We start from the raw sequence: 12,065 nt of genomic DNA on the forward strand, positions 1-12,065 counted from the left end.
CCTGCCTCTGCCTCCCAGAGTGCTAAGATTACAGGCATAGCCACCTCGACCGGCCAATTTTTTTTTTTAATTGTCACATACTTGAGCTTTATGCCAAGCCCTATGTATTTTGTGAACTGAATAGATAATGAAAATGGCATTGGTTGAACAATTAAAATAATACATGGGGCCAGGTGTCGTGGCTCACGCCTGTAATCCTAGCACTCTGGGAGGCAGAGGCGGGCGGATTGCTCGAAGTCAGGAGTTCAAAACCTGCCTGAGCAAGAGCGAGACCCCGTCTCTACTATAAATAGAAATTAATTGGCCAACTAATGCATACAGAAAAAATTAGCTGGGCATGGTGGCGCATGCCTGTAGTCCCAGCTACTCTGGAGGCTGAGGCAGAAGGTTGGCTTGAGCCCCGGAGTTGGAGGTTGCATTGAGCTATGATGATGCCACTGCACTCTAGCATGAGTGACAGAGTGAGACCCTGTTTCAAGAAAAAGGGGGAAGGGCAATATACTTAACCTTAACATTTGTACCCCCATAATATGCTGAAAAAAAACTAAAGAGGCTAGGTGTGGTGGCTCATGCCTGTAATCCTAGCAATCTGAGAGGCCTAGGCAGGTGGATCACTCAAGGTCAGGAGTTCTAAACCAACCTGAGCAAGAGTGAGAACCCGTCTCTACTATAAATAGAAAGAAATTAATTGGCCAACTAAAAATATATAGAAAAATTAGTCGGGCATGGTGGCACATGCCTGTAGTCCCAGCTACTGGGGAGGCTGAGGCAGGAGGATCACTTGAGCCCAGAAGTTTGAGGTTGCTGTGAGCTAGGCTGAGGCCACGGCACTCACTCTAGCTTAGGCAACAGAGTGAGACTCTGTCTCAAAAAAAAAAAAAAAAAGAAAAGAAAGAGCACCAGTAAATTTGAAGAAGTACTAAATAGTGAACCAGGGCCTAGAGGCTTAGGGTAAATAGCTATTATAAACTATTAAGCTGGGAAACTCTAAATTTAGTTTTCCATTGCTGAATCGTGTCACAGAACTCTTCCTATACACATGACTGCTCCTTGTCTTCACTTTGTATTCAGTTCAGCTATAAGACAACTGGGGCAGAGAGTTCTAAGCCATGAAAGCAGTGAGCATTTGTATTTCTTGGAACCTGATTAAGACTGATATGGAGCCCAGCACGGTGGCTCACGCCTGTAATCCTAGCAGAGGAGGGCAGATTGCTCGAGGTCAGGAGTTCAAAACCAGCCTGAGCAAGACTCTGTCTCTACTATAAATAGAAAGAAATTAATTGGCCAACTAATATATATATATATAAAATTAGCCGGGCATGATGGCACATGCCTGCAGTCCCAGCTACTTGGGAGGCTGAGGCAGGAGGATCACTTGAGCCCAGGAGTTTGAGGTTGCTGTGAGCTAGGCTGACGCCACGGCACTCACTCTAGCCTGGGCAACAAAGTGAGACTCTGTCTCCAAAAAAAAAAAGACTAGGCCGGGCGCGGTGGCTCACGCCTGTAATCCTAGCTCTCTGGGAGGCCAAAGCGGGCGGATTGCTCAAGGTCAGGAGTTCAAAACCAGCCTGAGCAAGAGCGAGACCCCGTCTCTACTATAAATAGAAAGAAATTAATTGGCCAACTGATATATATATAAAAAATTAGCCGGGCATGGTGGCGCATGCCTGTGGTCCCAGCTACTCGGGAGGCTGAGGCAGAAGGATCGCTCGAGCCCAAGAGTTTGAGGTTGCTGTGAGCTAGGCTGATGCCACGGCACTCACTCTAGCCTGGACAACAAAGCGAGACTCTGTCTCAAAAAAAAAAAAAAAAAGACTGATATGGCAGATTCGCCCTCCCAAAGGGTTGAGTCTTGAGGAGATGAGAGGAATCATTTTTACCATGTGAACCTCACGAGAGAAAGATTGATCCGGAAAGAGACTGGGGTTAGCACTCGCCTGTGGCGGTTCAGTGGGCAGCTCCGAAGGAGCCTGCAGAGCCTTGCATAGATTGAGCATGTGAAGTACGACTGTAGGATTACTGAGAGGCTGAGAAGGATATCAGACTTAGAGATGTGGGATGTAGGTAGGAGAGGGAAGATGTTGAGTTGCAGAAAGGCTTGGAGCACCTATTTTGTTGAAAACGTCAAGCTAGATACTGGATAACGCAGTAAGAGAAGGGAGGAAAAAGGAAAAAAAAGGGAAAAATTGATTTCTGGTTTTCACTGTTCAATTTGCTTTTGGAAACTAATCATTCATGGAAATGCGATTTATTTTTTCCTACACCTAACAGGTAGATATTCAAATAAAGGTGAAAATCTAGACAGAATATTGTAGGCTGGGCGCGGTGGCTCACGCCTGTAATCCTAGCACTCTGGGAGGCCGAGGCGGGCAGATTGCTCAAGGTCAGGAGTTCGAAACCAGCCTGAGCAAGAGCGAGACCCTGTCTCTACTGTAAATACAAATAAATTAATTGGCCAACTAATATATATAGAAAAAAGTAGCCGGGCACGGTGACGCATGCGTGTAGTCCCAGCTACTCGGGAGGCTGAGGCAGTAGGATCACTTGAGCCCAGGAGTTTGAGGTTGCTGTGAGCTAGGCTGACACCACGGCACTCACTCTAATCTGGGCAACAAAGCGAGACTCTGTCTCAAAAAAATAAATAAAAAAATAGACAGAAGATTGTAAAATCCAGTCATCAAGGCACCAAAGAAAATATTGATTTTTTTTCTTAGAGGACTAGACTTTTTGATTCCAAAACTAAAACTTCCTATTAAAAACAAATTTAAGCAATAGAGAAATAGAGAATGAAGTTAATCTACCAATTACATCTATTCAGAGATAAACAACAGTTTAGCTTTTATTCCTATAGGGGATCTTTTTTAGGCTAGTCAAAACTATTTTAGTATATATAATATGAGTGATTTTTGTGTGAATTTTTACAGATATATTATAGCAAAACTATACTATCATTTTCTTTATCAGACTTCAGTGAGCACCAATACATTTTCTTCTGAAAGCTATTTTTTTACTTAGCATTACATCTTCAACTTCTTTGCATGTCAAAACTTAGATCTATTTACAATAATCTCAAAAATATTAACAGGATAACAACTACATTCAAAACAATATGATTTCTCAGAAAGAAATTAGCCAGACAACTAAAAATATATAGAAAAAATTAGCCAGGCATTGGTGTATATAGCCAGACAACTAAAACAACAAGAAGGCCAGGCGAGGTGGCTCACGCCTGTAATCCTAGCACTCTGGGAGGCCGAGGTGGGCGGATAGCTTGAAGTCAGGAGTTCGAAACCAGCCTGAGCGAGACCCCTGTCTCTACCAAAAATAGAAAGAAATTAATTGACCAACTAAAAATATATACACACAAAATATTAGCCGGGCATGGTGGCGCATGCCTGTAGTCCCAGCTACTCGGGAGGCTGAGGCAGGAGGATACCTTGAGCCCAGGAGTTTCAGGTTGCTGTGAGCTAGGCTGATGCCAGGGTACTCACTCTAGCCTGGACAACAAAGTGAGACTCTGTCTCAAAAAAAAAAAAAAAAAAAAAAAGAAATTACCCAGACAACTAAAAATATATAGAAAAATTAGCCAAACATACCTGTAGTCCCAGCTACTTGGGAGGCTGAGGCAGGAGGATCACTTGAGCCCAGGAATTGGAGGTTGCTGTGAGCTAGGCTGACACCATGGCACTCTAGCCAGGGCAACAGAGTGAGACTCTGTCTCAAAAACAAACAAACAAAGAAACAAACAAACTTCTGCTTATATAAACTTAGTGTTAAAAATATTTATAAAATATTCAAACAAGATATCATTACATAAAGTTAAAAGACAACCACTGGTAACTTTGATGTTATCTTACAGACATTTTTATGCATACACATGATATAAACATAATTACTGTTAAACATTTTTCCCTATTTTGGATTTTGTTCTGCAACTTGCTTTTTCTACATAATGTGTCACAGATAGCATTCCATATCAGTAAATTTAGATCTGACTTGACTTGTTCTTTTTTTTGGACAGAGTCTTGTTTTGTTGCCCAGGCTAGAGTGAGTGCTATGGCGTCAGCCTAGCTCACAGCAACCTCAAACTCCTGGGCTCAAGCAATCCTGCTGCCTCAGCCTCCCCAGTAGCTAGGACTACAGGCATGTGCCACCCTGCCCAGCTGATTTTTTTTTTTTTTGAGACAGAGTCTCGCTTGTTGCCCAGGCTAGAGTGAGTGCCGTGACGTCAGCCTAGCTCACAGCAACCTCAATCTCCTGGGCTCAAGCAATCCTTCTGCCTCAGCCTCCCAAGTAGCTGGGACTACAGGCATGCGCCACCATGCCCTGCTAATTTTATATATATATATAGGCCAATTAATTTCTTTCTATTTATAGTAGAGACGGGGTCTCGCTCTTGCTCAGGCTGGTTTCGAACTCCTGACCTTGAGCAATCCGCCCGCCTCGGCCTCCCAGAGAGCTAGGATTACAGGCGTGAGCCACCGCGCCCGGCCTGATTTTTTTTTTCTATATATATTAGTTGGCCAATTAATTACTTTCTATTTATAGTAGAGACGGGTCTTGCTCTTGCTCAGGCTGGTTTTGAACTCCTGACCTCAGGCAATCCACCTGCCTCGGCCTCCCAGAGTGCTAGGATTATAGGCGTGAGCCACGGTGCCCAGCCTTGACTCATTGTAATTACTGTGCAGTATTATAGATGTACTGCAATTTATTTAAGTTGTTTCTATTTCTGTTTTCGTAATTTGCCACTACAAACAACTAATGTTGCTATTAACATCTTGAAATTAATTTTCTTTATTTTTGTTTTTTGTTTTGAGAGGGGTCTTGCTCTTGCTCAGGCTGGTCTTGAACTCCTGGTCTCAAGCAATTCCACCACACCCGGCCTTTGACATTAATTTAAATAAATGTTAAGATGTAGATATGGTTTTTACAGAGTGCTAGGGTTATAGGCGTGAGCCACTGGGCCCGGCCAAGATATAGCTATGTTTTTTAAAATGAAAAAAATACTTTCATAGGCCGGGCGCGGTGGCTCACGCCTATAATCCTAGCTCTCTGGGAGGCCAAAGCGGGCGGATTGCTCAAGGTCAGGAGTTCGAAATCAGCCTTAGCAAGAGTGAGACCCCGTCTTTACTATATATAGAAAGAAATTAATTGGCCAACTAATAATATATAGAAAAAAATTAGCCGGGCATGGTGGCGCATGCCTGTAGTCCCAGCTACTCGGGAGGCTGAGGCAGCAGGATTGCTTGAGCCCAGGAGTTTGAGGTTGCTGTGAGCTAGGCTGATGCCACGGCACTCACTCTAGCCTGGGCAACAAAGCAAGACTCTTGTCTCACACACACACACACACACACACACACACACACACACACACACACAAATACTTTCATAAACAGAATAGAAATTTGGCTTGAAATTGCATATCATTTTTGGATTGCTTATTCATTCCTTTTGTTCCTGATGATTTCATGGCTAACTGAGAACTCATCATTGGCTACTTTATTAAAGAACTATTAGGTAATTGTGATTTAAGAGGGAAAAAAGACCGGCCAGGAATGGTGGCACATGCCTGTAGTCCGAGGTACTCTGTACTCCCAGAATCCTGAGGCAGGAGGATTGCTTTAGCTCCCAAGTTCAGGAGCAGCCTGGGCAAGATAGTGAGATCTGTCTTACAAAGAAAAAATAAAAAAAAAAAGGAAAGAAAAAAAACAAACGAATGAAAGGAAAAAGACACTTAATATATAGTTAACTTAAGAAGGTAAAAGATCAGTCTTTGAGAATAAAGCTAATAAACATTAAAGCAACATTTTTCACTGTACAAGGAAGCCACCATCAGAAGAGGCTTGAAACGGTTGCCAATAAGACAATTGGAGAGGTTCTAACCTAATGTGAGGCTTTTCAGCTCATCCTTTTTGTTTGGTGATGGGATCACCAAGAACATAAGCTAATATAATATGAGAAAAGATAAAAAAGAAAATATAAATTTGCTCGCCAGCCTCTTCATGTGTTCACCTCCCTTCCCTTCCCTTCGAAAACCTTACTTTCTCTATTCTCTTATTGAAGAAAGGTGGCTGTTGCTTCCAATATTTTAGTTATTTTATTATATTTTAGTTTTAAAATTCACTTTGATTTTTCAGCTTGTACTTCCATTTCAGTTTGTAACTGAAGGAAAGAAGCAGGCTGGATTGAATTTGCCTGGGTTTTCTGAATTTTACGCTATGGATTCAGAGCTCAGAAGTAATAGGCCTTGCTCAGTGGATTTCAAGCCCCCAGTTCTGGGGTAAAGGACAAGGGTAATACTGCTCTGAATAATCCTACCATTCAGAAAACCTTGCGTCTACAGGAAGAAAACAGGCCGTGACTGGAAACCCACCGGCAAGGGCAGACAACTGCCAGACGGGCAGGAAAATGGGGAGGGCCCTTAGCAAACAGTGCATGCCTCCTGGGGCACGCAGGGCTGGGCTCAGGCGGGAGATAAAGGGAATTTGTTAAATAAAGGAGTCAGCTGGGCAGACAAAGCTTCTGGCTCAGGAAGTTAGTTCCACTAAGGATACCGAAAAGTAGGAATTTGAATAGCTTCCTTGGTGTGAGGTGGCAGGGAGACCTCATTGAAAAGAAGCTGGTGGTGGTGAGCCTCTCCTTAGGCCCTTCCTGGCTTCTGGGTGGTTGATGTGAACTCTTGGTCCTGAAAGAAAGTGTGCTTGAGAATTCCGAAAGGTTAAGCACCTGGGAATTACTTCAGTGTGATGGTGGCATGCTGGTAGCACCACTTCCATCATACTTCCAATCAGGCCACTCAGAAATAGAAAAGCACGCTTGCTACAAGGTTGTCACCTGTGGCGTATGTATCTTGCTCTGTAACCTACATCTTGCTCTTGCTCTAGAATCCTACCTTGCTCCCCCTCAATAAATTTCACCTCATGCTTGCCTTAAAAAAAAAAAAGAAACAGAAAAGCTTATATGTTAGAGGCAAGGACCCCCAAAGACCCTCAACTCCCCTATGACTCATCCTATGCACGGGCTTCGCCCTGGAAAATTCCAGCTATAGCTCTGAGAAGAATGCATTCCATGATGTGCTGACCACGGGATGCTCCAGGGAGTGCTGACTGCAATTGTTCCCGACCACCTGCCAGGTTGGGGATGAGTAATCAGTCACAAACAGCTTCGATACCGATAAGATGCTGATTGGGGCTGATTGCCCCAGACCCAAGCCTCATCGTCACCCCACTCCATTTTTCTGTTTCTACTTCCTTGTTTCTGTATGCTTATAAAACCTACAAAGAATCCAAGTAAAGCAGACCTTGACAACCCTTTGCTTGGTCTCGTTCCTTTCTCTCGCCCATCTCTTTCAGGCACGGTCCCCCTTGACCCCATGAGTAACAGAAGGTCCCTCGGGCCGGGACAAGTGGCGCCCAAAGTGGGGCCCGAGGTACGGACTTTTGTCGGATGCACTCGGTCTACAGACAGTTCTCCGGAGAATCCCTGAAGAGACCTCCTTTCTGCCGCTCACAGAATCGACGGTCTGGTGAGTAGATTTTTTACATTGTCATCCCATCGAGATGGGCCATTCGTTGTCTAAAGAGGCCATTTTTATCAAGGATCTCAAGGCCTCGCTCAGAGAGAGAGGAATTAGAGTTAAGAAAAAGGACCTAGTAAAGTTTTTTGTGTTCATTGATCATGCTTGTCCTTGGTTTATTGTTGATGGACCTGAAATTCACCCATGCAAGTGGCAAAAGGTAGGCAGAGATTTAAACAATTTACTTCTGAATCAGGGCCCAGATGCCATCCCTGTATCCGTTTTCTCGTACTGGGGGCTAATCAGAGATATTGTTGAGGGAGCAGATTCAGACCCCAATAAAAAGCAGCTGCTCTCGGTAGCAGAATTCTGCCTCCGACCCGTGTCACGGTCTGCTTCGAGAACGTCTTTAAAGACGGCCAAAGGGCCAGCTTCTTCTAATAATTCTGAGGGACCAACATGCCCTTCCCCTTGCCCCTTGGTTTGTATTAATATGCCCCCTCAGGACCCCTCGGCGGAGCTCCAGATATCTAGGGATGAGCCCCCGATTAGTAGGCCAGACACCAAGACCCTCTATCCTCCCTTACCCGAGGGTACAGCCCCTCATGCATTCAATTACCCGGTATTCAAGAAACAACCCCTCCGAGAGTCCCTCGACCCCGCAGAAGAGGCAACCCTCGGAGAGGAAGCGGCCCAATATCACAATCCCGAATGGCCGCCTCCTTACGCGCCCCAGATTTGCGCACCTTCGTTAATGCCCCCCCTTACAATGCCCTTGCTTTTGCGTGCCAAAAAAGACTTAAGTCAAAGGGTTACGCAATTAAAAGATGTCTTACAACTTCAAAAAGAGTTTGCCCAGCTTTCCAAAGACTTGTCCTCCCTCCAAGATACGCTTAAAGATTCGGTTTTCATTAGCCACCCACGTCATGAGACCGCCCAATCACACGCCACCTTAAATAAAAAAACCTTAAAGTCCTCCCATAAAGCCCTAGCATTCCCGGTAGTTACCAGGTCTAATAGGCAAGGAGACCTTGCCGCCCCTTCTTCTAGCCAGTCCCTGCCCCAAGATTCAGATAACGAAAATACAGAAGAGAAAGAAAGGGAAAGTAAAAGTGATGACCCCCGGGAGGAGACAGTCCCGGGGCCCACTGCAGAGCCCACTGAATTTCGCAGACTAAAGTTTAAAACCTTAAAAGAACTGAATTCCGCTGTTAGGACGTATGGGCCCAATGCACCCTTTACCTACTCCCTCCTAGAGGCAGCCTCGGGGGGCGGTTACCTGCTCCCCGGAGAATGGGTCAAACTAGTACAGGCGGTCCTTTCTCGCGGGAAGTTCCTCTCTTAGAAGGCCGACTTACTCGACAGCTGTCAGACCACGGCTGCTAATAATTTAAAAAACCCCAATTCTGCATCTTGGACCCTTGAAAAGCTTAGCGGACAGGGGAGATTTGCTACTGAACAGCGCCAAAGGAAACTCCCAATTGGACTTTTGTCCCAGACCGCCGCAGCCGCCTTCGGCGCCTGGCGAACACTTCCCTCTACGGGATCTGTTCTCACTCCCCTGACAAAAATCACCCAGGGAGCTCAAGAGGGCTTTAGTGAATTTGTAGGTAGGCTTTTAAAATCTGCTGAGAAGACCCTCGGACAAGAGGATGGCGATAATAAACTCATTAAACAATTGGCCTATGAAAATGCCAACAGCACCTGCAGGGCCATCCTCAGGGGTTCTCACCTTTGACACTGCTGGTAAAACAGCCGCAGACCGCCTTTGGCACCCATCCACCACCGATACTTATGCACAGGCCTTATGGAAAGAGCCGCTTACCGGCAAATGGTTAGGGCCTGACCCCGTCCTCATATGAGGAAAAGGACATGCCTGTATCTACGATACCCAGGCAAAAAACGCCAGATGGCTACCAGAGAGAGCGATTAAGTTATATAATCCACCCAGGGAACCCCCTGGGAAGAATTCTTGATTCTGTTCTCTTCCAGAAATACAATGACTCCCCGAAAAAAGACGCTGCCCCTCCTGTGCCTGGTTCTGGTCGTGATCAAGAGCACCATCGCAACCAACATCCATCAGATCTACAACTATACATGGCAGGTAATTAATGAGGCAGGAGACGTTGTTAATTCCTCCTCACGTCTCTCCGCCGTTATACCATGGGATCCATTAGAAGTCGACCTATGCGTGTTAGCTCTTGGGGCTAAAGACCCTGCGTGGGGCCTTCCCGCACTTTTCGCCCCTCAGCCAGCTCCTCCGACAGCTGACTCCTCCCCAGGCTTTTGCTCCTCGGGAACCGGACGCTCTGCGACGAGATATAAAGATATGTTTGCCAGGGGGCCCATCGACCTCGCACCAACAACTACCAATGTGGTTACGCCCTGTTGCGCCCGCCTGGCCAGCAAGGAAGACGCGGCAACCGGAGTTCTTCTGACAGTGCTTTAATGGGGTTCCCTTTAGACTTACATGATGCGGAAGACCCAGCCCGGCAGCGCGCAGGCTGCTATATACCCTAGAAGCACAACCCCTAAGCTGCGATAGGCCGCTCAGCTGTCGAGCCACCAAAGCATTAGTCTATAGCAGGACCCTTCGTTTGCATGCTCGCGCCACAGGGCAACCGACAATTGCGCGTGCGCTGAACTTGTTTGCTGCTCTAGGCAAAGCCGGAAACAGGCGCCAACTTGTAAATGGCGTTGACACCACGCCCCACATCTCCCCCTGTTTTATTAATTTAATGAGAGCTGAGCAACTGTTTAGCACCGTCTTTTGACCGTGTGATTAAGGTTGTAGAGCCTTACTTTTACCAGCAACCACCTAATCTCGTGCAATGAGCACAACTCGGAGGTGTGTAAAGGCTGGCTGTGGGATAGGAGACATGCCTTATTTGGTGCAATGGGAGAGACCCCTCAGAGTGTAAAGGCCATGTCTACTAAAATACCTGGGGGTAGGAGCGGGTGCAACCCAAAACTAGGCTAACCTTTTAGCATGGTCAATTATATCTGTGTAGACTGTCTCAGTTCAAGCGCAGCAAATGTCTGTGCCAATACCACATGGTCTGTGGCTGTAAGACCGAAACAGAGTCATAGAGCTAGGAGCTTTAATAGGAACAGGAATGTATTTAGGCAAGCGGGTAACAATGGCAGAGGGGTGAGACGTGGCATTTTAACATAATGTATAATTGCACGTATTAGAGGAACAGTTTATATGTGTACTAGAGGGTTTTTTTGTGGATACTACCCAGATAAACGGGGGCTAAACCCAGACAGGTATAGGGGCAAAGGTCGCGTTTTGCCCTCTTGCAATTACCCTCACAGAACCTTTAAAAGAGTCGCTAAGATTTTTGCCATACCCCCAGCCACCAATGGACAGGGGAGCCAAGTCTGCGCAGCTTTTGTTAACCCCACACAAAACACAAAGTCCCCTTCAAGGAGAAGGATCTATTTCCCTCCAGTTTATTACTCTGCGTGTCTAACGGCAGGTACGCAGTGCCCAGGGAAACATTAGTAGAAAAGAGGCGGGGGAAAATTGGTGAGTTATGTGTCACAGGCATCGGCAGGGGAAGCACTGACAGGATTTTTTAGCGTGGCTCTGTTGCTATTTTTGCGATTATCTATGCTGTCATCAGGAGGAGTAGCCACTGGGTCTCTATGCTGCTCTGGAGGCTGCTGCACCGTTCTAGTCAGCCGCGTGGGCACCCAGATGGGATTGTCCTGGTCCTATGGAAAAATACAAATAGCTCCCCTGGATCTCATTAACACTGGATCCGGGCCTTTCCATAGATTAGACAACACATTTTTCTACTTCACTAATTCTTTCTGTGGCGGAGCAGGCGTGACATGCCTGTCTGCTGCCGAATGTCTCTTGACATCTAAATTTAAAAAATTTAAAGTAAAGAGAGCAAAGGAGAGGCGTCCTTTGGGTGATAGCCCTAGCTGTAGGGCATCTCCCCCTTTTTGTTTTTGTAAGTATATTTTGAGCCTGCCGTGAGCACGTTTTATGATGTCTAGCGCTTGAGGGTTGTAGGGAAGACCGGTACGGTGCTCTATATTTAAGCGAGTGTAAAACTGCTGAAAAGATTTTGAGGTATAAGCTGGGCTATTATTTGTCTTAATAACCCGGGGCTTGCCTCAGGCTGCCCAAGCTTTTAGGCAGTGAATGATAACGTAACTTGTCTTTTTTTAGCCAGAGGCGTGGCATGAAGGACGCCTGAGCACGTGTCAACAGACACGTGAACATATTGAAGCTTTTTAAAGGATGGGACATGAGTTATATTTATTTGTTACAGTTGTAGAGGACGCAAACCTTTAGGATTTATGCCTGTATGAACAACAGTGCGATAAGGAGCACAACTTGGACATTGCAGTATAATTTTATGAGCATTTGTATGTGTGATGTTGAACTTAAGTTGTAAGGTTTTAGCTGGCACATGATAAAGTTTATGAAAGTCTATGGCGGCGGCGTGGCCATTAGACACCCAGAGGGCACGAGTGGCGCGATTTGCTATAGCATTTTTTGCAGCTATAGGTCTAGGTAATAAGGAATGAG

The 12,065-nt window shown here is 45.7% G+C and overlaps 1 protein-coding gene across 1 annotated transcript in view; it reads right to left on the reverse strand.

Moving 5' to 3' along the window:
• LOC142873416 (small ribosomal subunit protein uS13-like) overlaps positions 1-12,065 on the reverse strand; it is a 379,862-nt gene that overhangs the window by 157,109 nt on the left and 210,688 nt on the right. The window lies entirely within an intron of this gene.

Source organism: Microcebus murinus, chromosome 10 (genome assembly GCF_040939455.1).
Source record: "Microcebus murinus isolate Inina chromosome 10, M.murinus_Inina_mat1.0, whole genome shotgun sequence".
Classification (NCBI taxonomy): domain Eukaryota; kingdom Metazoa; phylum Chordata; class Mammalia; order Primates; family Cheirogaleidae; genus Microcebus; species Microcebus murinus.